The sequence below is a fragment of the Pleurodeles waltl genome, chromosome 2_1 (genome assembly GCF_031143425.1).
Source record: "Pleurodeles waltl isolate 20211129_DDA chromosome 2_1, aPleWal1.hap1.20221129, whole genome shotgun sequence".
Taxonomy (NCBI): Eukaryota; Metazoa; Chordata; class Amphibia; order Caudata; family Salamandridae; genus Pleurodeles; species Pleurodeles waltl.
In genome coordinates, this window is record NC_090438.1 from 552,918,731 (window position 1) to 552,944,434 (window position 25,704).

The following is a 25,704-nucleotide window of genomic DNA, read 5'->3' on the forward strand; positions in this document are numbered from 1 at the left end:
CGCAACAGGTAAGTCAGGCTAAACATTTGTCTATTGTTGGGAGTTAGAAAGTGACATGACTACAATTACCATGAGGCCCTCTTTCTGTAACTCACAACAAGAGACCAATGTGCACATGCTCAAAGACACTTGCTAACCATGTCAAAACTGATGTTCACTCATTATGGAGTTCACCATTTGTCTAGTGTTGGGAGCCAGAAAGTGACATGACTACAATTACCAATGGAGCCTCTTTCTGTAACTCAAAAAAGGAGCAAGTGTGCACGTGCATAAAGACACTTGCTAGCCATGTCACAACTGACGTTTACTCATCATGGAGTTCACCATTTGTCTAGTGCGGGGATTTTGAAAGTGACATGACTACCACTACCATGAGGCACTCTTTCTGTAACTCAAAACAAAAATCCATTGTGCTCTTGCAGAAAGACACTTGTTAGCCATGTCACAACTGATGTTTACTCATCATAGAGTTCACCATCTGTCTAGTTTTGGGAGTTTGAAAGTGACATGACTACAACTACAATGAGTCCCTCTTTCTGTAACTCAAAACAAGAGGCAATTGTGCACTTGCACAAAGACACTTGTTAGCCTTGTCACAACTAATTTTCACTCATTATGGACTGAGCAAACTACATACCATGGCTAACTCTGAGACATGTACATCTAGCTAGTTTCAGGTTGTCCTGATAACCCCAAATAACATTACTGATGCCATGAATGACACCTTACCAACTGTGTACATCAAGTAGTTGTAAGACATTAGGCTGTTTCAGCTAATCGGAAGAGGCAGATATCCTATTGACTTTACACTGCTCACATGATGCCTACTACAACATATAAAACAAAGTAGTGTGTTCACCTGTATCTTATACAAATGGGCCTTGGAGTGGTTAAACACACATGCTACTTCTGCATTGGGTTGCCTTAGCTGTTTGTTAGATGTCGTATTCATTCCTTAATCCAAAATGCAAGTTATCAGCACATCTAATGAGCTGCTTAATCCTAATAGTTTTTGCAAACTCCCCAATGTCTTGTCAACAGCTTAAATACCATGGAAATAACCCACAATAGGGAACCCTAACTATTTACATTTTCCTTAGCCTCTACCTACTGTGACACTAAACATTTGGATGTAGACTCTACACTTCACCAATAGGAATGTACTCTAGGATGAAGCCTTCAGGGATGACAATACTCCTGGACATGTCGCTCTGGATGAAAGACCTGGCACATCTGGTCAGCCTGGTGAGTCTCACTGTGCCTACATTAATACCTCCCACCCCAGCTGCTGCAACAACTCAGACAGCAATGTACCCTCCAACCTGTGTTCGTAGCACAGTCAGTACACCCTTGTGCCTCTCAGTCCTGGATCCTGAAGTGCAAATCACCACCCCTGACACAGAGGGACCAGTACCCAGTTGGAGAGGGTACCCTGGTCCAAGATCAAAGGCTCGTGGGTGAAGGGTTTATGGGAGGGATGCTGTGGGCCATGCCGAGTAAGGCAATTGGGGCAACTCATGACCAGGACACGGTCAGCCAAGTCTTGGGGGTCTATCAGGAGTCCCAAGGTGTGATGGCCAGGTAGTAATTGAACACCAGGACATCAGGCAACTATAGAGGCCAGGACACGATCATCTAAGTCTTGGGGGTCTATCAGGAGTCCCAGGGTGTGATGGCCAGGTAGTAATTGAACCACAGGACATCAAGCAGCTGTAGAGGGACATATACCAACAGATGAAGGCCCATAATTCCAACAAAGGCACCCTAACAGGGGTGCTTATGGACATCCATACAACCCTGAGCAGGGCTTTTCCACCACTATCTATCCCTTCCTGTGGTGCAAGTACATCAAGGCCATCTGCATCTGTGGCAGACACAGGAAGGGAGGCCTTCCAGAGGAAGAAACACTGTCAGACACCCCTGACTCCGCAGCAGCTGAACCCCACCCCCACCCTTGCAAGCGGGGACGTCCATGCAAATATCCAGGAGATGTGTATGGCAAGACACCCACCACTACCAACAAGAAATATCAACCATAATGTCCTCCCTTGTGTGTCAGATAGTCTGTTGACTATTTCTGGAAATTTTTCCATTCCTGATGGGTGGAGTAATTTAGACTTTGGAATTCAGATGATTTGGCATCCATATCAATGGATTCATTCACCATGACTGACTCCTTCACTATTTATTTATGTTTGTTTATGCACCTTTAACACTTAAATATATTCACAAGTCACAAACTCATTATCTGCTGTATTAAATTTCACATTTAGCAATGTAGATATGTAAGACCATGCGAACTATACAATGACAGAACAAGCTACTTGTGTAGGCATGGATATGTTGCATGTGCCTAATGTTTAGCTCAGAACCACAACCATGCCACGCCAACACATACATACTAGTGTCTTGTCTCAGAAGATTTGCATTACATTGTTTAAATCATAGGCTGTCAAGATATCAGATACATAGAAAAACAAGTATTTGCAATGCAACCGGTCTAGCATTTGCCCGAGTGAGAATTATTAGCGTTGTAAACTCCTAACCGGACTTTTCTTGCCACACAATTACAAGAAAAAAAATACAGCGTGATCGCGCTATGTAAAATGCAGCGAAATCGTGCTAAAATTGTAAATGGAAAAACCAAAAGTGATTGCCCTGCGTGGAGAATAAAAAGATAAAGAAGTCCGGAAACCATGCTGAAAACATCGAGCCTCAAATGGTTTCAGTAGTTTACCGGTGCTGTGTAGGTAGGCTAAATACCGGAAAAAGCATGACGTATGCATGCCTTTCACAAATGAAAGCAAGCGGATTTTAAAAGGCAAGCCTAGATACCAATGAACGTGACTGACATGACATGGGCATGGTTAGAATCCCAAAAAGAGATTACAGCATGGGACAGAGCTCTTTTGCCCTCACCCATAACAAACATGATTGAATCGTACTGTGTAAATAATCAAATTATAGGTATAGAGCTCCAGAACATGGAAGGAGGGGATATATCAGATTTTGTCCTGTAGAATAGGCAAAAATTAATTTTGTTGATGTCATCAGCTGGAGTCGCATCACCTACCTCACAAAAAGAATCCAACATCACATACTGCAATGTGCAGGCAGATGGCAGTAAAACAGTTCTTGATCACAGAGTCATCACAGTCCAGTGCTTCTGCATCTGGTGGTATGACACAAACAAATGTCAGTGATTTGTCACAGGCATTGTGGCCTACAATGATGAAACACATCAACAGCTACATACAGTTAGAACAAAAAGAGTGTTTAGCCAATGTGAAGTTAAACTAACATTGATTTGGCCTACAGTTAAATATGTACCACCGCATGATGACAAACATAATGCGTCATGGCCACCACACAATAAGGAACACGTCTAATGCAGTCTCCTTAATGTCCATCCTATCACTGTGCAAGCTGTCCTGGCACAGGTCTTGCACACCCACAGTCTGTGACATACATTCCCAGGAACAATCCAACTCAACTTTGTATGTCTAAACAGCTTCAAATACCTGCCAAAGTCACAGCTCTGAAATGTCCAGATGAAGATGCCATGGTGAATCCACCTAAATATACACAAAAATAAAGGGTATAGTTATGAAACCATACATGTCACACACTTCACATAGCAATGTCTGGAGAACGCAGTCCATGACAAAAATATGACATAAACAGGGCAACATCTACTAAATGTGTTTGTGTCAAAAGCTTTATCACCAAACACCCTTTGCCAGATTATTCCAGAGCTTCAAGCTCCTAACACTTTAAAAAAAATATACTCCTCACATTATTACATCAAGAGTTCATTGTACAGTGAAAGTCATGACATCATGACATGCTTACACTCATGAGGAGAATCTGTCAATGAGGTCTTGTTGCAAGTCAGCTCCTTCCTCTTCACCACTATCATCATCATTTGGCATTTCAGGATCCTTACCCAGTGGCACCCCAGGCTCTCCTTCCTCTGCAATGTATGGTATGGTCCTTTGCAGGTTGAAGTTATGAAGCATGCAGCAGACCACAGTAATCTTCCTGAGTAAGTACAGGAGGGTTCCCCAGTCTTGTCCAGGCAGCAAATCCTGCCCTTCAGGAGCCCAAAACCTGCTCAACCAGCGCTGTGTTCTTCTATGGACCTCATTGAAGCACACTTCCCAATGTTGGTTTTCTCAGCAGTGATAACAACCAAAGACGGTTGGGATATGCTGAGGCTCCTGTTTTGTAATGAGACATAAGAGCCACAATGATTCACACACTTCCTGATTTTGATACCTTTACGTTGCACACACAAATCTAGGACAGATGTTACTTACCAACAAGCGAGGCCTATGCGGTTGCAGTTGTGACATCAGCTGGGGTATGGTTCTCTTCTGCATTACAAAGGAATCATGGGCTGAACCTGGAAACTGGGTACAGACACTTGAAATGTACAGATCTGGCCAGCAGACAACTTGAACATTGATAGAATGGAAGTGCTTCCTGTTTTGATAGGCTTGTTCACTTGCATGTGGTGGCATTAATGCAATATGAGTGCCATCAATGGCTCCCACCACAAGCAGGAGGCAACCAAATCCACAGAAGCCAACCTTCACATTGGTTATATCCTCATGTCTGTGGAACCTGAAGAAGTTGTCAATGTGTTTCGTCATTGCTGATAGCATATCTTTTAAAGCACCACTGAAAATAGGTTGTGACATACCACCAACTATAGGCACTGTATACTGAAAGGACCCTGAGGCCAGAAAGTGTAATACTACCATGAGTCTCACAATGGGTGGTATACATGTTGCATTAGTGTTTTGAGGCAGGAGGTCTGGCTCAAACTGACACCATAGATCTTGTATAGCTTGCCTATTCAGACAGCACTGTTTTATTACATTCCTTTCTTCCAAGTGTGAAGGTCTGTAAATGGAGGGTACAGTGGAGGTTGTCATCTCCTCCCTCTCCCAGGGTAGGTTTTTGTGTAATCAAATAAGTAGGTGCACCAGTCACAGTGTTCAGAGCAACATACATGAGTAAGACAAAAGTAATGTGACACATTACTGGCTAAAAACACATTACACATGTTTCACATTTCAATTGTTGACTACCCAAGATCCAGCTATAATTCCCATTGTTGTCTACACGTGTCTACAACATATATGTGCACATCATACACCTATATGGTCCTCAAGTGCACCTTGTTATAGAAAAGTATGTTTTCTCCTCCCAGAATGCCATCATCGTCTGTGTACAATGCACAGAGTTTATATGGCATTAATGATCAGTAAGGCACTACACTGATGATTGTGTACTACAAATTACACATCAATGGAGGATTACATATGTTTATATTATCCCCTTCTGTGCCCAGGACGTAATGGTTACGTCCTGAGGCACAGTGCTGCTGTGCCCAGGACGTAACCATTACGACCTGGGGACGCAGCCACGGGGAGCGCTCCCTCTGTGGGGTTCCCCCCCACCCCCCAAGGCAGGGTTGGAAGGAGAAGCCCTTCCCCTTCCAACCGACCCCCCATCCCCCCACTTGAGGTCAGCGCGCGATCGCGCGCTGTTTGCCACAGGACCTCCTCCCTTCGCGCTGGAAGCTCAGGGATTTCATTTTAAAAAGGAAACTGGCATGTGGGAGCGACCCCTTGGGCAAGAGTCGCTCCCGGGGGGGGGCATTTTTTTTAAGGACTTTTCTGCCCCAGATCGGCCTATTATTAGGCCAATCTGCCCCCATGGGGAGCAGAAACCTCTAGGCACCAGGGATAATTTTTTTTGTTTTTGTTTTGTTTTTTGTTTTAGAGGTGGGGAGCGACCCCTTTGGCAAGGGTCGCTCCCATAGGGGGCAAATTATACTTAGGCCATTTCTGCCCCCCAGGGGGGCAGATCAGCCTATTTTAAACCTGTAGGCACCGGCAATTTTTTTGGTTGTTGTTGTTTTACAGATTGGGAGCGACCCCTTAGGCAAGGGTCACTCCCCTGGAGGGGCAAATTGTATTTAGGCCATTTCTGCCCGCTTTGGGGGTAGATCGGCCGATTTTAGGTCAATCTGCCCCCATGGGGGGCAGAAACCACTGGGCACCAGGGATCTTTTTTTTTGCACTGTCACGCAAAGGGAACTGCCCCGTAGGCAATGGTCGCTCCCCGGGGGGGCTGGTGGGCAAATTTATTTTAGGCCATTTCTGCCCCCCCGGGGGCAGATCCGCCTATTGTTTATAGGCCGATCTGCCCCCAGGGGGGGCAGAAACCTCTAGGCGCCAGGGCTAATTTTTTTTTTGTTTTATTTTTATTTTTTTAGAGATGGGGAGCGACCCCTTAGGCAAGGGTCTCTCCCCTGGAGGGGAAAATTGTATTTAGGCCATTTCTGCCCACTTTGGGGGCAGATCGGCCGATTTTAGGTCAATCTGCTCCCGGGGGGGGGGGCAGAAACCACTAGGCACCAGGGATCTTTTTCTTGTGCCTTCACGCAAGGGGAGCGACCCTGTAGGCAAGGGTCGCTCCCCGGGGGGGTTGGGGGGCAAATTTATTTTAGGCCATTTCTGCCCCCCCTGGGGGCAGATCGGCCTATTGTTATTAGGCGATCTGCCCCCGGGGGGTGGCAGGAACCTCTAGGCGTCAGGGCAATTTTTTTTTTTTTTTTTTTTTTTTGTTTGTTTGTATTTTTAGAGATGGGGAGCGACCCCTTAGGCTCCCCTGGAGGGGCAAATTGTATTTAGACCATTTCTGCCCCCGTGGCAGAAACAACTAGGCACCGGGGATCTTTTATTTTGCGCCATCACGCAAGGGGAGCGACCCCGTAGGCAAGGGTTGCTCCCCGGGGGGGTTTAGGGGGACAAATTTATTTTAGGCCATTTCTGCTCCCCCTGGAGCCGGCTGAGCTAGAGGCCAAAATCCACAGGTAGGCACTTTGCAAAAAACACCTCTGTTTTCTGTGAAAAAAATGTGATGTGTCCACGTTGTGTTTTGGGGCATTTCCTTTCATGGGCGCTAGGCTCACCCTCACAAGTGAAGTACCATTTTTATTGGGAGACTTGAGGGAATGCTGGGTGGAAGGACATTTGTGGCTACTCTCAGATTCCAGAACTTTCTGTCACCGAAATGAGAGGAAAAAGTGTTTCTTTGGCCAAATTTGAGGTTTGCAAAGGATTCTGGGTAACAGAACCTGGTCAGAGCCCCACAAGTCACCCCATCTTGGATTCCCCTAGGTGTCTAGTTTTCAGAAATGTGCTGGTTTTCTAGGTTTCCCCAGGTGAGCTAGAGGCCAAAATCCACAGGTAGGCACTGTTTTCTGTGAAAAAATGTGATGTGTCTACGTTGTGTTTTGGGCCATTTCCTTTCATGGGCACTAGGCCTACCCACACAAGTGAGGTACCATTTAGATCGGGAGACTTGGGGGAACGCTGGGTGGAAGGAAATTTGTGGCTGCTCTCAGATTCCAGAACTTTCTGTCACCGAAATGCGTGGAAAATTAGTTTTTTCAGACACATTTTGAGGTTTGAAAAGGATTCTGGGTAACAGAACCAGGTCAGAGCCCCACAAGTCATCTTGGATTCCCCTAGGTCTCTAGTTTAAAAAAATGCACAGGTTTGGTAGGTTTCCCTAAGTGCCGGCTGAGCTAGAGGCCAAAACCTACAAGTAGGCACTTTGCAAAAAACAGGTCTGTTTTCAGTCAAAAAATGGGACGTGTCCACGTTGTGTTTTGGGGCATTTCCTGTTGCGGGGGCTACGCCTACCCACACAAGTGAGGTATCATTTTTATCGGGAGACTTGGGGGAACGCTGGGTGGAAGGAAATTTGTGGCTCCTCTCAGATTTTAGAACTTTCTGCCACAGAAATGGGAGGAACATGTGTTTTTTTAGCCAAATTTTGAGGTTTGCAAAGGATTCTGGGTAACAGAACCTGGTCCGAGCCACACAAGTCACCGCATCTTGGATTTCCCTAGGTCTCTAGTTTTCAGAAATGCACAGGTTTGGTAGGTTTCCTTAGGTGCCGGCTGAGCTAGAGGCCAAAATCTACAGGTAGGCACTTTGCAAAAAACACCTCTGTTTTCTTTAAAAAATTTGGATGTGTCCACGTTGCGCTTTGGGGCGTTTCCTGTCGCAGGCGCTAGGCCTACCCACAAAAGTGAGGTATAATTTTTATCGGGAGACTTGGGGGAACGCTGGGTGGAAGGAAATTTGTGGCTGCTCTCAGATTCCAGAACTTTCTGCCACAGAAATGTGAGGAACATGTGTTTTTTTAGCCAAATTTTGAGGTTTGCACAGGATTCTGGGTAACAGAACCTGGTCCGAGCCACACAAGTCACCCCATCTTGGATTCCCCTAGGTCTCTAGTTTTCAGAAATGCACAGGTTTGGTAGGTTTCCCTAGGTGCCGGCTGAGCTAGAGGCCAAAATCTACAGGTAGGCACTTTGCAAAAAACACTTCTGTTTTCTTTCAAAAAATTGGATGTGTCCACGTTGCGCTTTGGGGCGTTTCCTGTCGCGGGAGCTAGGTCTACCCACACAAGTGAGGTATCATTTTTATCGGGAGACATGGGGGAACGCTGGGTGGAAGGAAATTTGTGGCTCCTCTCAGATTCCAGAACTTTCTGCCACAGAAATGTGAGGAACATGTGTTTTTTAAGCCAAATTTTGAGGTTTGCAAAGGATTCTGGGTAACAGAACCTGGTCCGAGCCACACAAGTCACCCCATCTTGGATTCCCCTAGGTCTCTAGTTTTCAGAAATCCACAGGTTTGTTAGGTTTCGCTAGGTGCCGGCTGAGCTAGAGGCCAAAATCTACAGGTAGGCACTTTGCAAAAAACACCTCTGTTTTCTTTAAAAAATTTGGAAGTGTCCACGTTGCGCTTTGGGGCGTTTTCTGTTGCGGGCGCTAGGCCTACCCACACAAGTGAGGTATCATTTTTATCGTGAGACTGGGGGGAACGCTGGGTGGAAGGACATCTGTGGCTCCTCTCAGATTCCAGAACTTTCTGCCACAGAAATGTGAGGAACATGTGTTTTTTTAGCCAAATTTTGAGGTTTGCAAAGGATTCTGGGTAACAGAACCTGGTCCGAGAAACACAAGTCACCCCATCTTGGATTCCCCTAGGTCTCTAGTTTTCAGAAATGCACAGGTTTGGTAGGTTTCCCTAGGTGCCGGCTGAGCTAGAGGCCAAAATCTACAGGTAGTCACTTTGCAAAAAACACCTCTGTTTTCTTTCAAAAAATTAGATGTGTCCACGTTGCGCTTTGGGGCGTTTCCTGTCGCGGGCGCTAGGCCTACCCACACAAGTGAGGTATCATTTTTATCGGGAGACATGGGGAAACGCTGGGTGGAAGGAAATTTGTGGCTCCTCTCAGATTTCAGAACTTTCTGCCACAGAAATTTGAGGAACATGTGTTTTTTTTGCCAAATTTTGAGGTTTGCAAAGGATTCTGGGTAACAGAACCTGGTCCGAGCCACACAAGTCACCCCATCTTGGATTCCCCTAGGTCTCTAGTTTTCAGAAATGCACAGGTTTGGTAGGTTTCCCTAGGTGCCATCTGAGATAGAGGCCAAAATCTACAGGTAGGCACTTTGCAAAAAACACCTTTGTTTTCTTTCAAAAATTTGGATGTGTCCACGTTGCGCTTTGGGGCGTTTCCTGTCACGGGCGCTTGGCCTACCCACACAAGTGAGGTATCATTTTTATCGGGAGACTTGGGGAAACGCTGGGTGGAAGGAAATTTGTGGCTCCTCTCAGATTCCAGAACTTTCTGCCACAGAAATGTGAGGAACATGTGTTTTTTTAGCCACATTTTGAGGTTTGCAAAGGATTCTGGGTAACAGAACCTGGTCCGAGCCACACAAGTCACCCCATCTTGGATTCCCCTAGGTCTCTAGTTTTCAGAAATGCACAGGTTTGGTAGGTTTCCCTAGGTGCCGGCCGAACTAGAGGCCAAAATCTACAGGTAGGCACTTTGTAAAAAACACCTCTGTTTTCTTTAAAAAATTTGGATGTGTCCACGTTGCGCTTTGGGGCGTTTCCTGTCGCGGGCGCTAGGCCTACCCACACAAGTGAGGTATAATTTTTATCGGGAGGCTTGGGGGAACGCTAGGTGGAAGGACATTTGTGGCTCCTCTCAGATTCCAGAACTTTCTGCCACTGAAATGTGAGGAACATGTGTTTTTTTAGCCAAATTTTGAGGTTTGAAAAGGATTCTTGATAACAGAACCTGGTCCGAGCCACACAAGTCACCCCATCTTAGATTCCCCTAGGTCTCTAGTTTTCAGAAATGCACAGGTTTGGTAGGTTTCCCTAAGTGCCGGCTGAGCTAGAGGCCAAAATCTACAGGTAGGCACTTTGCAAAAAACACCTCTGTTTTCTTTAAAAAATTTGGATGTGTCCACGTTGCGCTTTGGGGCGTTCCCTGTCGCGGGCGCTAGGCCTACCCACACAAGTGAGGTATAATTTTTATCGGGAGACTTGGGGGAACGCTGGGTGGAAGGAAATTTCTGTCTCCTCTCAGATTCCAGAACTTTCTGCCACAGAATTGTGAGGAACACGTGTTTTTTGTAGCCAAATTTTGAGGTTTGCAAAGGATTCTGGGTAACAGAACCTGGTCCGAGCCACACAAGTCACCCCATCTTGGATTCCCCTAGGTCTCTAGTTTTCAGAAATGTACAGGTTTTTTAGGTTTCCCTAGGTGCCGGCTGAGCTAGAGGCCAAAATCTACAGGCAGGCACTTTGCAAAAAACAGCTCTGTTTTCTTTCAAAAAATGGGATGTGTCCATGTTGTGTTTTGGGGCGTCTCCTGTTCAGCCGCTAGGCCTACCCACACAAGTGAGGTATCATTTTTATCGGGAGACTTGGGGGAACGCTGGGTGGAAGGAAATTTGTGGCTCCTCTCAGATTCCAGAACTTTCTGCCAAGAAATGTGAGGAACATGTGTTTTTTTAGCCACATTTTGAGGTTTGCAAAGGATTCTGGGTAACACAACCTGGTCCAAGCCACACAAGTCACCCCATCTTGGATTCCCCTAGGTCTCTAGTTTTCAGAAATGCACAGGTTTGGTAGATTTCCCTAGGTGCAGGCTGAGCTAGAGGCCAAAACCTACAGGTAGGCACTTTGCTAAAAACAGCTCTGTTTTCTGTTATGTGTCTACGTTGTGTTTTGAGGCATATCCTGTCGCGGGCGCTAGGCCTACCCACACAAGTGAGGTACCATTTTTATCGGGAGACTTGGGGGAGCGCTGGGTGGAAGGAAATTTGTGGCTCCTCTCAGATTCCAGAACTTTCTGTCACCGAAATGTGAGGAAAATGTGTTTTTTTAGCCAAAATTTGAGGTTTGCAAAGGATTCTGGGTAACAGAACCTGGTCTGAGCCCCACAAGTCACCCCATCTTGGATTACCCTAGGTCTCTAGTTTTCAAAAATGCACAGGTTTGGTAGGTTTCCCTAAGTGCCGGCTGAGCTAGAGGCCAAATTCTACAGGTAGGCACTTTGCTAAAAACAGCTCTGTTTTCTGTGATGTGTCCACGTTGTGTTTTGGGGCATATCCTGTCGGGGGCGCTAGGCCTACCCACACAAGTGAGGTATCATGTTTATCAGGGGACTTGGGGGAACATAGAATAGCAAAACAAGTGTTATTGCCCCTTGTCTTTCTCTACATTTTTCCCTTCCAAATGTAAGACAGTGTGTAAAAAAGACGTCTATTTGAGAAATGCCCTGTAATTCACATGCTAGTATGGGCACCCCGGATTTCAGAGATGTGCAAATAACCACTGCTTCTCAACACCTTATCTTGTGCCCATTTTGGAAATACAAAGGTTTTCTTGATAGCTATTTTTTACTGTTTATATTTCAGCAAATGAATTGCTGTATACCCGGCATAGAATGAAAACCCACTGCAGGGTGCAGGTCATTTATTGGCTCTGGGTACCTAGAGTTCTTGATGAACCTACAAGCCCTATATATCCTCGCAACCAGAAGAGTCCAGCAGACGTAACGGTATATTGCTTTCGAAAATCTGACATTGCAGGAAAAAAGTTACAGAGTAAAACGTAGAGAAAAATTGATGTTTTTTTACCTCAATTTCAATATTTTTATTTTTCAGTTGTTATTTTCTGTAGGAAACCCTTGTAGGATCTACACAAATTACCCCTTGCTGAATTGAGAATTTGGTCTACTTTTCAGAAATGTTGCAGTTTCTGGGATCCAGCGTTGGGTTCATGCCCATTTCTGTCACTGACTGGAAGGAGGCTGAAAGCACAACAAATTGTAAAAATGGGGTATGTCCCAGTGAAATGCCAAAATTGTGTTGAAAAATTGGGTTTTCTGATTCAAGTCTGCCTGTTTCTGAAATCAGGGAAGCTGGTGATTTTAGCACAGTAAACCCTTTGTGGATGCCCTTTTCAGGGAAAAAACCACAAGCCTTCTTCTGCAGCCCCTTTTTCCCATTTTTTTGAAAAAAACAAAATTTTGACTGTATTTTGGCTAATTTCTTGGCCTCCTTCTGGGGAACCCACAAAGTCTGGGTACCTCTAGAATTCCTAGGATGTTGGAAAAAAAGGATGCAAATTTGGCGTGGGTAGCTTATGTGAACAAAAAGTTATGAGGGCCTAAGCGCGAACTGCTCCAAATAGCCAAAAAAAGGCTTGGCACAGGAGGGGGAAAAGGCCTGGCAGCGAAGGGGTTAAGATTATAAAGAAAATGTTAATATATTTGTTGTTTTTTTAGTTTCTGTTTTCTTTGCATTTGGTATGTTTTTTGATTTACCTACTTATGTTCTTCCAGTAATGGTTTCTAATTTTGCAGTGTCTGTGTATTCTTTACTGTAATTCTTTCCTCTTTGAAGGCGTGTTCTTTGATGTTTTATGCTGTGAGGGAAAGTAAAAGAGGTAAGTAATCGGCACAATTAGAATGGTAATTTTACCCCCACTCACTGTCTAGTACCTTCCCTGAGGTAAGTACTTGACAGAGTTAGAATATTAAGGCCCATATTTTTTTAGTGCCACATTTGCGTCATTTTTTTACGCAAAAGCAGCGCAAACTTACAAAAGACTATTATATTTTGTAAGTTTGCACAAATTTTGTGTAAAAAAAAGACGCAAACGCAGTGCTAAAAAAGTATAAATATGGGCTTAAGTTTGCTCCTCAGTCACTGTTCAGCACCTTCCCTGAGGTAAGTACTCAGTGGATTTAGAATAGTAATTTTGCCCCCAAGTCCCTGCCAACCACCTTCCCTGAGGTAAAAGGTATTCAGCAGAGTTAGAATACCAATCTTGACCCCAGTCACTGTTCAGCACCTTTCCTGAGGTAAGTACTCGTCAGAGTTAAAATACTAATTTTGGACCTCAAATAACTATCCAGCACATTTATTGAGTTGGTCATATGTATGAATTAAATTACATTTTTCCATAATCTTATATTGTCAATAAATGTTGTTAGCTTACATTGTTGGAATTTTAGTCAATGTATCCAAACTGTGGTCTAAAGATAACCTTGACAATGTTTGAAAAATGAAAAACATTTATGTTTAATTATTTGTTCTTGTAATGTACTTAGTCAATTTTTGAGGACGCTTGATGTTACGGTTATACTTACTTGTGCGGGGAGATAGCACCTCTAAGGTACCCTCTGGGTATATAATAACTCCAATACTGGTATCAGTGTGTGTTTATTATTCTGAGTTGTTTGATACCAGACAATCCAGGGTTCATGTATATGGAAAACTCGTAGTGACCAGTGTCCAGCACATGCATTTACTATGGCTTCCCTGTACACTTACTATATCTTAGAACTCAGCAAAGACACATGCATTATAGTGCACCCTGCTTTAGGACTGTAAGGCCTGCCAGGGGGGTGACTTACTATATTGTATGCAGTGTTAATGAACATGGCACTCTTGGTGAGTGCCATGTTGAGGCTGAAACTGTGGAAACACCTTGTCATGCACTTGCAATAGCAGTCTGGATGAAGCTGGTGTGAGGCCTTTCGGAGTGACACAATTGGTGCTGCAGTTGTGAGGGGCCCTCTTACTAGGGACTAACAAAAGTGGTTGAAGTGCCAAACATAGTACACCTTTGGAGAAATAAATCTGGCCCTTGGAACCTGTTAGGCACAAGCACAAGTCATTTACACTTTGAAACCACATCTCTTTCTGGGCAAAAAGTGGGGAGGCTATAGTGTAAAAAAAGACCCTTTGCCACAAAGGATGCTATAGTTAGTTTCTAAATTTACATGCAAAAAAACACAGAAATACAGCCGTTATAGTTAGAGTTATTTCAAATAACTATAACTCGTGACTTAAGGTAATTATAACCTGCAACCCAGACATGCACAGTTTTCTCATCAATAATTTTATTTCAACTTTTGCAGTGATAATATCAATGATTACATAGGAGATGTCATGAATGTTGGAATATTTTGCTTAATGAGCTGCCCATGGCGAGGGCACCCAGGTAGGTTTTATATATATATATATATATATATATATATATATATATATATATATATATATATATATATATATATATATATGTATATATATATATATATATATATATCCATATTTTAATGATCACCATAGCAAACCATCACCATCACCAATGTGTTTCGACTATCACAGTCTTGATCATTGTACGTGAGTGCATTTTCTATGTCACCTATATATAGTGTCCCATTCTATGCCCTTATGCAGCATTCTGGGAAATGTGGTTCATTATTGAAAAACAATACAAACACATATTAAATATACAATTCCTACATACTTGTAAGAATTCACCATAAGAGATGCTTTTGATCAGATTCTTAGGGTTGCTGCTAGTGGCGTGCAGGAGAGCTTTACCTGCTGTAGTCTTTCTATGTAGTTTTGTTGTTAACTTTGTATCCTTTACAGTCACTGTTACATCCAGGAAGTCTAAACTTGTATTACTAATGTTCCCTCCCAACTTCAGATTGAAATTATTATCATTCAATTTATCAACGGATTGAAACACCTGCTTTTTACCTCCCTTCCATGTCACAAACAGATCATCAGTGTGTCATAACCAAAGTATCACCTTTGCACTGAATTCAACCATGGTCTTGGACACCTGCTACTGCCACCATGCTATCATGAGATTCACATAAATGGGAGCAAAACTGGTGCCCATTGCCATGCCCTGAATCTGCCTGTATAGTTGATTATTGAATGAAAAGAAGTTAGCAGTTAGACAAAACTCAATCATTGATATTATCATGTCCGTGAGGGAAAGAAAAGAAAGGGAGCGCAGATTTAGAAAGTGTTTGCATACCTGCACGCCATCTTTATAGTGAATGCTCATATATAGTCTGCAAATATCTAAGGTTACCAAAAGGTAGTCTTCCTCCCAATGAATGTCATAAATGTGGCATAAAAAGTCCTTGCGGTCCTGAGGAGATGACATAAGATAAGACACAAAAGGTTCCAAAAAATAGGTGTTTTCCAGGAGTGACCCAATGGAGGAAACAACTGGTGTCCCTGTGGAGCAGATGGATTTTTATGCAGTTTGGGCAAATCAATACAACATGGAGATCCTGGGATGCTTATTGAGGAGGAAAACATATTCTTCCCACTCTATGAGCTCCTGGTCCATCCCGTCTGTCACCATACCATGATATCTAACTTCTGCTGTCCGAATCTCCTGTTTGGAAACCAACTCATATAATTCTGGTTTATTCAGTTGTAACAATTCCTCTTTTAAATATGCTTATTTAGACAGGATGAAAACATTTCCACCTTTTTCTGAAGGATTAATGACAATGTTGTTGTGCATATATAAATTGAGCCTCAAAATGGCTGCCAATATTTCCTGGTTGACGTGTTGGCAGCCAATAAGATCTCTGCACACAACTGGGAATATTCACAAAGCCTTCACGCTTTAATCAGGGAACATGTGGGAATGGAGAGTGGTAAGACTTTGACAAAATTTGAGCTCATCCTGTTGGAGGACGAGAGGAGATCACGGGTGGAGGGGAGATCAGAGGCTGCCCTTCCCCCCGTGGACAGAGATCAGAGGCTCTGCGGTTTGGTGCCCTTTCGCTGCGTCAAGCCTCCAGCGGTGACGGTCGGGCCACAGGCCCCACTGGTGAGTGAGCAAATGAGCTGGAGGCTTGTGTGTGGGCCATGGAGCAGTGTGTGCTACCTGCACAGCTGCAGGCGGTGGGCCTGGGCCCATTGCGTTGAGTGCCCCCCATCCTCCTAGAGTGGGAGCGGCCTATCTGGCGAGGGGCCACTGACTTGTTCTGGTTCCCAGCGAACACTTGCTTGTACTGTGGCTATTGGGGGCGGCGGGGTTGTTGATGGGCGAGCGCCCCCCTCCTTTTCTTCACCTGATTTCTGGTTGGTGCCCTTTGCTGACAGAGCGGGCCAGCGACATCGGGGGGTTAGTTGAAAGGGGGTGGTGCTGTGTGTAAATAATCACCTGTGTTTGCTTGGGGAAGTTGGACATCCCCCAACCCCTGGTTGGCACAGCTGGCCATGACGGGGTGGTGCCTAGCGGGCGTTTAGGTGCTTCATGAGCGTTTTTGATAAGATGGGGAAGGCGGACCAGAAGCAGCCCAAACTCACGTTTGAGGGAAAAAAGAAATGCAGCCAAGCTGACAGGTCACAGGACTATCTGCTGCAAGAGGAAGACACTCAGTCGATCTCAGTTAAGGCTATGTTCTTGGATCTTAAGCATAGTTTGGCCAGCATTGATGCCAAGTTAGATCACTTGACCAAACAAATGGATCATTTAAAAAAAAAGGGTGGATGGCCATGATACTCGCCTTGAGCAGGTTGATTCTCGTACCTCTGATCTGGAAGACGGTCGGCATGGAGACGCGGAGAAGCTACTCCAAATGGAGCACGTACTAGCGGTAATCCGGAGCAAGAACAAGGACCTTAAAGCCTGCTCCCGCCGCAATAATATCCGTATTTTGGGTCTCTTGGAATCGACAGCCCTGGAAAGCATAGAGGACTATGTGGGGACTATGTTGTCTGTGCTCTTCCCTGGTGAGCTCTCCCAGGTGCTGGTGGTGGAGCGGGCCCAAATGGTCACTGTGCATTTATTGAACTATAGGGATAGAGACACAATACTTCGGCTAGCTAGAGAATGCCGGCCCGTGATTTATAACAACAAAGAGCTTAACATCTTCCCAGACTACACCCCTGAGGTGCAGGCAGCTCGCAGGGCGTTTCTCCCGGCTAAACGCACTTTGAGCCAGGCGGATGCCAAATATTCCCTCATTTATCCGGACAAATTGCGGATACAGCACAAGGGCAAGCTACATTTTTTTACTGACCCAAATATGCCAAAACTGTCCCCAAAATGGTGACCCCAGACTGCTTGCAGGCTACTGGCAGAGGTGGCGACACTCTTACTGATAACAACTGAAAGCAATTTGTTTTTGGAAGACGCCTGTGGTCCTGAACTGCGATCTGGCTCCTGTCGGGCCTTGAGTGGAACTCGGTCTTTGGTGCAGCCTGACTCGTAGTATAACTGGTGCTGTGAGGGCTCCTGCGCACCCATCCAAACCAGGGTGGATAACAGATGGCCACGATGATGCCCCACTGGATGATTCAAATCAAGTTGTTTGTTGATATATTGTGGGGGGGTGCCTCAATTGGGGGATCAGCGTGGGCAAGGAGTGGTTGTTGTCTTGTTGATTGTTGCACTCTATGCTTTCTCTTTACCTTCTCTTTACCTTTGTCTCTGTATTTCCATGTCCTCAATGCTGTTTCGCATTGTGACTAGGTGTGAAATGGCCATGGTGCAGCTAAGGCGTTTGCTATGATAGCTCCTAGGGGGTGACATATGTGAATTGTATGACCTGGAATGTCCGCGGGCTGAACGATGGGTGAAAGATGCGATTGATCTCTGCCTACGTGCAGCGGCATGCAGTAGATGTTTGTATGCTTCAAGAAATTTACCTGGCTGCTGCCATGAAACACAGGGTAAGGGCTGGCTGGATTGGTGAATGTCATGTGGCTGCATATTCGAGCTATGCACAAGGGTTTGCCATTTTGGTTAGAAAGGGACTGCAATGGCGTACTGACCCGCAGGGTCGTTATGTCCTTCTGCATGGTGCACTTCATGACAGACCATTTCATCTGGTGTCCGTATACTGTCCCAATGAGGATGACTTGCAGTTCTTTGAGGGGGTGTGGCACTTGATGTGCTCCGGGTCGATATTGTGGGGTGGTGACTTCAACGTGGTTCTGGATGCAGTGGCTGATTGTGAGAGTCAGGTGCAACCTCAGCACGTGGTGGCCTGTCGGGGCACTCGCTCGAATCATGACGGATAGTGCTGTGGTGGATTTATGGAGGGTAAAACATAGCGCTGATAGAGAGAGAATATGTGTTAACACAGTCCATAATAGCTGGTCATGGATTGATAGATGGCTTGGTACCAGAGACGTTGAGCTCTGGTCAGAGACTATTGAACACATGCTTCGAACCATGTCGGACCATTCTCCGCTTCTTCTAAAGTTGGGAATTCCCCAGGGCGTGCGTCATAATTTTTTTGGGAGACTACCGCGTAATGCATTGAAAGATCCAGTCTTTAGAGAGGAGGTGCGAACGGCTATAAAGGAGTACTTTGTGGTTAATAAGGGCTCGTTTCATCGGATGGCACCTTATGGGGGGCATTCAAGGTGGTGATCCGGGGGATTTATTTTGCTAAACAACATGGCGTGCTCAGGGCGATACGCCGGGAATTGGCAGATCTGCAGGCCCAGCTGATTGTGCTGGAGAAATGACTATGAGCTGGCATGTCTAATCCCCTCATAGCTGAGTTACCGGAAAAGCTGTCGGAGTACGAGGAGGCGGCGCTTCGTGAGCGCTGCTTTCTGGGTAGAAAGGCTAAAGCTAGACGGTATGGAGAAGGCAAGCGGACTGGCACAACACTGTTGAAAATGCTGCGTCGACCTTGGGCTGGAAATTATATTGTGGAACTATTGGACTCCACTGGTGACCGTCGGGTGGGTGCGGATGAGGTCAGTCAGGTGCTGACTGAGTTTTATGTTTCCTTTATTCTGCTTCGGACAAGTCGGGCACAGAGTCATATACAGAATATTTTGAGAATGTCAGCCTGATTTGGCTGGAAAACACTCACCAGCAGTATCTGGACTCGCCATTCTCTGTTGAGGATATAGTACAGGTCATCCGCAGCCTGCCCAGCGATGAGGCCCCTGTCCTAGACGGTCTCAGACTTGTTGACCCCATATTTATTAGATATGTGTGCCGAGGCGCTTGAGTGTGGCACCCTGCCGCCGTTGTTGCGTGAGGCCCTCATAGTTACTATACTGAAGCCGGGTAAGGACCCATGCTCTTGTGACTCGTATAGGCCACTATTTTTCATAAATCTGTATAATAAGATATTAGCAAAGCTTATAGCAATACATCTGCAGCCTCTTCTCCCATCTTTGGTCCTCCCGGATCAGTCCAGCTTCGTGCCTGGTCACTCGACCTTGTATAATGTTCACACCTTCTTTGCAGTAGCTCAGATGGTGACTCCTGAGGACCGAGTCGCAGCTGATTTTTGGATGCCACTAAGGCGTTCGACTCTCTAGAATGACCATATTTGTTTGGCCTGCTGGCAAGGGTGGGCTTGAGCCCCAGATTCATTCAATTAATCCATCTGCTGTATTCGGCTCCAGTGGCGCGGTTGACAATTAATGGGATGAAGTTAGATCCTTTCCCTGTGTCCAGGGGTACTCGGCAGGGCTGCCCCCTCTCGCCCCTGCTCTTTGCGTTGGCAATGGAGCCGCAGGCTGCGCATTTGTGACAGCATCATAATCAGAAGTTTGGCATTTAGACAGCGCCCAATCCTGGTCTCTATGTACGCTGATGATGTTGCTCTATATGTACGGGACCTGCGGGACCACCTCGACATACCTCTGGATGAGATCGCACATTTCGCTCAGATCTCTGGGATCACTATAAACTGGTCTAAGTCCGTGGTCTTGCCTTTATCGGCTGTTCCAGTACAATACCGTTCGAAATATCCTCTGCGCTGGGCCGATATTCCGATCCGTTATATGGGCATCCGGGTGTGCAGGGAGCTAGGTGAATTATAGTCAGGCCATAGGGTGGCTGGAAGACAAGGTCAGGGTGAGGCATTCTTTACCACTTTTGCTGACTGGCCGTATAGCCATTGTGAAGATAGTGGTCCTGCCCAAATTTCTATTTCTGTTCATCAACATCCCTCTCGTGCTCAGTTCCAGCTTCTGGAGAAGACTTAGGTCTCTGCTGACATCCTTGGTTGGGGCCGGTAAGCCGCCCAGGATATCATGGGAGACGCTCACGATGCCATTTAAACTGGGCGTATTAGATGCTCCAGATTTGGAACTCTATTATAATTGTGCACAGGCCCATTATGCGCATTTCTGGACGCACCCCATAAAACATTTACCGCACTTGGCTCCAGAACAAGACTCGATTTGGCCCGCCTGACTGTCTGGAGTGTTATATGACAGGCCCAGCTCTGGGTCACGGGGCGTGGATACAGTGGGGTGCACGGTGCAGGCCTGGTAGGTGCTTTTGTGGCTGGCTGGAGTGGAGGGGCTGTTTTCTTCCTTGGTGCGGGTGCAAGACGTGCACCTGCTTATCTTAGGAGGTGGCCGGCTAGATGGGCATCTGTCCGAACTGCAGCTGATGACTCTGAGTTCTTGGTATCCTAAGAACTCATTTATTTCTTCCAAAGCTGCACTTTGTGTGCCATGTGATACCATGCAGTATCAGATCACTTACCTTCAGATCAGGGAGTTCCTGTGATCCAGGTACCCTGATTTCCCTACGGCACCTCCGACAAGCGACATCTTTGAGTTACTGTATAGGTCCTCATCTCCCTGCGGCCTCATTCCAAGCTTGTATGTGTGTAGGCAAACTACTACACCCGTGCCATCGTCTAGGGCAAGAGTGACATGGGAGTTGGATGTTGGGAAGATCCTGTCAGATGATGTATGGCGATATTGCTGTGAGCACATGTGGGAGCTCTCCCCCAATTACAAGGCTACGCTTATTGATTTCTAAATTTCTGCACCGCTTGTATTACACGCCGCATTGCTTTAAGAAGATGGGCGTGCAGTCTGATGACAGACGCAAAAGGTGCGCGGTGCCAGAGGCAGATTTCATGCACCTGGCGTGGGGCTGTGGGGTGCTGTGGGGCTTCTAGATGAATGTGCTGAGTGCGCTGGAGGAAATGGTGGGGCACCGAGGTCCCCTAAACTTGCTATTTTGTTTTATGTTAGAAAGATTCCCCCTGAGAACAGGAGATTAGTGGGATTACTTTTGGTGCTGGCAAAGCTCTGAGTGGTGATGTGCTGGGGGAGAGGGCAGGCACCTCGTTGCCAGGATTGGTTGCGGGATGCTGCGTACTGCCAAGAGCAACTAGCAACTGACTGGGAGATGATGCCGCCCAACTATCGACCAAGGCATGTGTGGTCTCCTTTTTGGACCTTCCTTGAATGTGGGCAGCAGAATGATGTGAATGCAACTGGTGTTTAGTACTGCACGTTTTGTTTGCCCCCCTCCTTCCCCTCCCTCCTTTGTTCCAATGAGAATACGCTTGGCTTGCTCGGATTGGCTCTGATAGATGTGAGGACTTCCTCCTTTCTTCCTGTTTCTCTTTTTTTCTCTCTTCTCTGGCTATCTTTTCTCATTCCTTTGTTTCCCAATGCTGATAGTGGCATGCATAATTGGGCTATTTGCCCCTTTTCTGCCTTCACTTTGTTTGCATGGAAATGTATTGCATGTACATCACTGATGCGAACGATGTGACTGTTCATCAGGTTCTAATGTTTGATGTGATTTTTATAACTTGCTTTTTGGCCATTCTGCCTGATGCATCAGAGTTGTTTCTTGTTCTGTGTCATACTACTTTGAAAACACAATAAATAAAATATAAAACAAATAAATAAATATTTCAAAAATACTAAAAAACACTCTTTCTGGACCAAGACTTACATTTCTGCCAAATTTGCTGTAAATCTTTCTAGCAGATCGGGCTGTACTCATGTCTAAAATCCATATGGGAATTAAAATGTGAAATTCCCTTTTTTTTACACCCCTCCCCCTTTTTTCTGAAACTTTCCCATGCACAAACAGCTTCTCTGGAACACTTTTCTGAGGAACTTTTGTGAAGCTTCGTCAAACTGTGTCAAAGATGTTGATATAATTAAATATCTGTATGTGGGGGGTGTGGGTGTGTATATAGATATATCTATATATAGGTATCGATTTAGATATAGATATAGACATCATAATAAATTGATTATTGTTAGAAATGGGTCTCTGGTTGGCAGTCAGATTGCACTCTGTCCAAGCAGAGACCCTCCCTCTAGTCAGGGCAATGAAGGTACACACTCAAGATAACCCCTACTCACCCCCTTGGTGACTTGGCACAAGCGGTCAGGCTTACTAACACACACAGAAATGGAGTGAAAGCACTACAAAATGGGCACCACACAACTAGAAACCAACTTACACAAGTCAAGGTATGAATTTTCAAAAGAAAAAGGCCCTCATTACGACCCTGACGGTCGGTGATAAAGTGGCGGTAATACTGCCACCAGGCTGTCGGTAACTACCTCCAAATCATGACCATGGCAATGATTTCTCCGAAAGACAGCCAATGTACCACGCTGACTGACAGGTAGGAAACAGGCACCACGGCGGTAGCCGCCTGCAGCAAGGCAGGAGACAAAGTACTGCCCACCATACTATGACATGCCAAACCGCCATCTTTTCTGGGGTGGTACCAATGCTATCAAAAACCTGGCGGAAACAGAGCTCAGAAGTCAAAGAACTCACCTTTGGAGACACAGGGAAGAACTACACTGCCATGGAACCAGAACTGCAATTCTTTCCGATGATCTTCTACATTATGCTCCACCTGGAACACCAACGCCGGTGAAGACGACGAAGGTGTGTACCGCCGCCTAGCACACAGGGGAGGGTGGGAGGAAAAAGAGAGTGACACACACACGCACTTTACACATCCCAGACTGACACACCATACATACAACCAGCTGCACCAAAAAACAGTTTATCCCCATAAATCGGCTGAATAATACAAGGACAACAGGAATTGACTAAAGTGATTGTAATAAGATCAACATCAAAATTTATAATTGGATTTGGCAATGCAACAGATATGAACAAATGTACAAAAAAGGGACACTGACCAGTCCTCAGTTCACAGGGGCCACATGGCAACAGGGCAAAGTCCAAGGCCCCACTCGTTCCCTGCACCAAGACGGAGAGAACACTGCAGAGGCATCAGTTGACAAATAAGCAGGCACCTCAGGGGGATGGGTGGCACCTCAGCCGGATGCAGAAACAAGACCACTGGTTCTGGAGGGGGCAACATGCCCTGTGCTTGGTCTTGGGGAGTGCAAGGCCACGGATTCCCCGAGTGGGTAACTTGCCCACTGGTTCTGGAGGGGGCAACATACCCATTGCTTTGTCCTGCGGAGTGCAAGGCCAAAATCTCTGGAGTGGGTGACTTGCCCACTGGTTCTGGAGGGGGCAACATGCCATGTGCTTCATCCCGGGGAGTGTAAGGCCACAGTCTGTCAGGTGGGTGACTTGGCCATGGTTTCTGGAGGGGACAACATACCCACTGCTTTGTCCTGGGGAGTGCAAGACCACAGTCTCTAAGTGGGTGACTTGCCCACTTGTTCTGGAGGGGGCATCATGTCCTGTGCTTGGGCCTGGGGAGTGCAAGGCCACAGTCTCTCAGGTGGGTGACTTGCCCACTGGTTCTGGAGGGGAAACATGCCCTGTGCTTGGTCCTGGGGAGTGCAAGGCCACAGTCTCTCGGGTGGGTGTCTTGCACATTAGTTCTTGTGGGGGCAGGCCCTACAGCATCCTATGAAGGCTGGATCATATGGCGTCCGCCGGTGGTAACAGCAGCACTTTGGTGGTGGTGGCTGTGGGAGGCTCCTGCTCAGCCCCTGCACACTCCGATGGCTGCACTGTGGTGGTGGTGGTTGTGGGAGGCTCCTGCTCAGCCCCTGCACACTCCGATGGCTACACTGTGGTGGTGGTTGTTTGAGGCTCCTGCTCAGCCCTTGCACCCTCCGATGGCTGCACTGTGGTTTTGGAGCTTGTGTGAGGCTCATGCTCAGCCCCTGCACTCACTGATGGGTGCACAACCACAGCTGGCGGTGGGGGCTCTGTGACAGCTGGTGGTGCAGGCTCCTTCCCCTTTTTGCTGCCTTGTGCAGGCTCCTTCCCCTTTTTGCTGGCTGGTGCAGGCTCATCCCTCTTCAGTATTTAAATCCTGGAATCCTTTCCACCACGAGTAGGTGCTGATGAAAATGGGCCCATGGACTGTTTGGCTGAGGTGCTTGGCTGGGTTCTTGATACCCTGGTAATACATGCAGGACTGGGGGGGGGGGTAGGGAAGAGGTGAATGGTGGAAAAGAAAAGCTTTTTAGGGACATTGGGGTGGGAAGAGGGAGAAGAAATGGGAGTGGAGGATGAGGGAGTGGTTGTTGGTGGTGTTTGTCTGCTGGATTTGGGTGCATGTGCATGGGTTGTATGCTGTTGTGAGGTGGATGGCTGTTGGGTGTCTGAGTGCTTGCATTTGTGTACTTTAGGAGGGGGCAGACACGATGAAAGAGGACACAGGGGACGTGTGCATAGATGTTGTGGAGGTGTCTGCCAGTGAAGTGTGTGTTCTGCTTGGTGTGGTGATGAAGCAGGTAGTGCATGATGATGTAGTGCATGCAGGTGTGAGTGTAGACGTAACTGGGTGGGAGGTGGAAGAGAAGGAGGAGGGGGAGACTGTGGAAATAGTGGTTGTTGTTGTGTCTGCAACTGAATGGTGTTTGTGTGAGTGCCTGTCGGATGAAGTGTGGTGCTTGCGTTTGCCTGTGACACTCTTGGGTGTTGGCCTGTGTGCATACTCGCCTTGTTGAAACAGGGACAAGGGCTGCCATCAGAGAGGAGGCCAGAGCCTCGATCGATCTCTGTTGGGCCACCAATCCAGTGTGAATGCCTTTCCGGAATGCATTAGATTGCTGCATCTGGGCTGTCAGCCCCTGGATGGCATTCACAATGGTTGTTTGCCCTACAGAGATGGATTTCGGGAGGTCAATAGCCTCCTCACTCAGGGCAGCAGGGCTCACTGGGGCAGGGCCTGAGGTGCCTGAGGCAAAGGAGATGCCCACCCTTCTGGGTGAGCGGGCACGGGCAACTCGCTGAGGGGCTGCTGTGAGGGGGGTACTGGTACTGGGGTTGCAGCTCTACCTGTAGCTAGGGTGGTCACAGAGGTGTTTACCACCACCAGGGAGCACCCATCGGAAGAAGTATCTGAGTTTGTATTCTCCCTTCCAGTCTCCGCCGTGGTACTCCCCTCTCCCTCTGTCCCACTGGTGCCTTCAGCGTCAGTGGACTCTGCCTCCAGGGTCCTGTGGGATGCAGCTCCCTTTGTCCCCAGTGCCTCTGCTTCTCTGCCAGATGATGCTAATGCACATAAGACAGGATGACAAAAAGGGGGAGAGAGAGAGACAAAGGATACACTGGATCAATGACTGCCCCAACACCACCGTTGGCATACACAGCACCCTCACACACAGGGATCAGGCCTACGCACTATGGCTTGCACTACCAGTGATATTGCTAGCCACCAAGGCATGAGGAGGAGCACACACTGCCAACTGGAGAACACTTGGGACCCACGCAGCCCTGACCAGTAGTAGATGCTTACAAGCTAGGTTGGCAGTATTTCCCCTTCAGA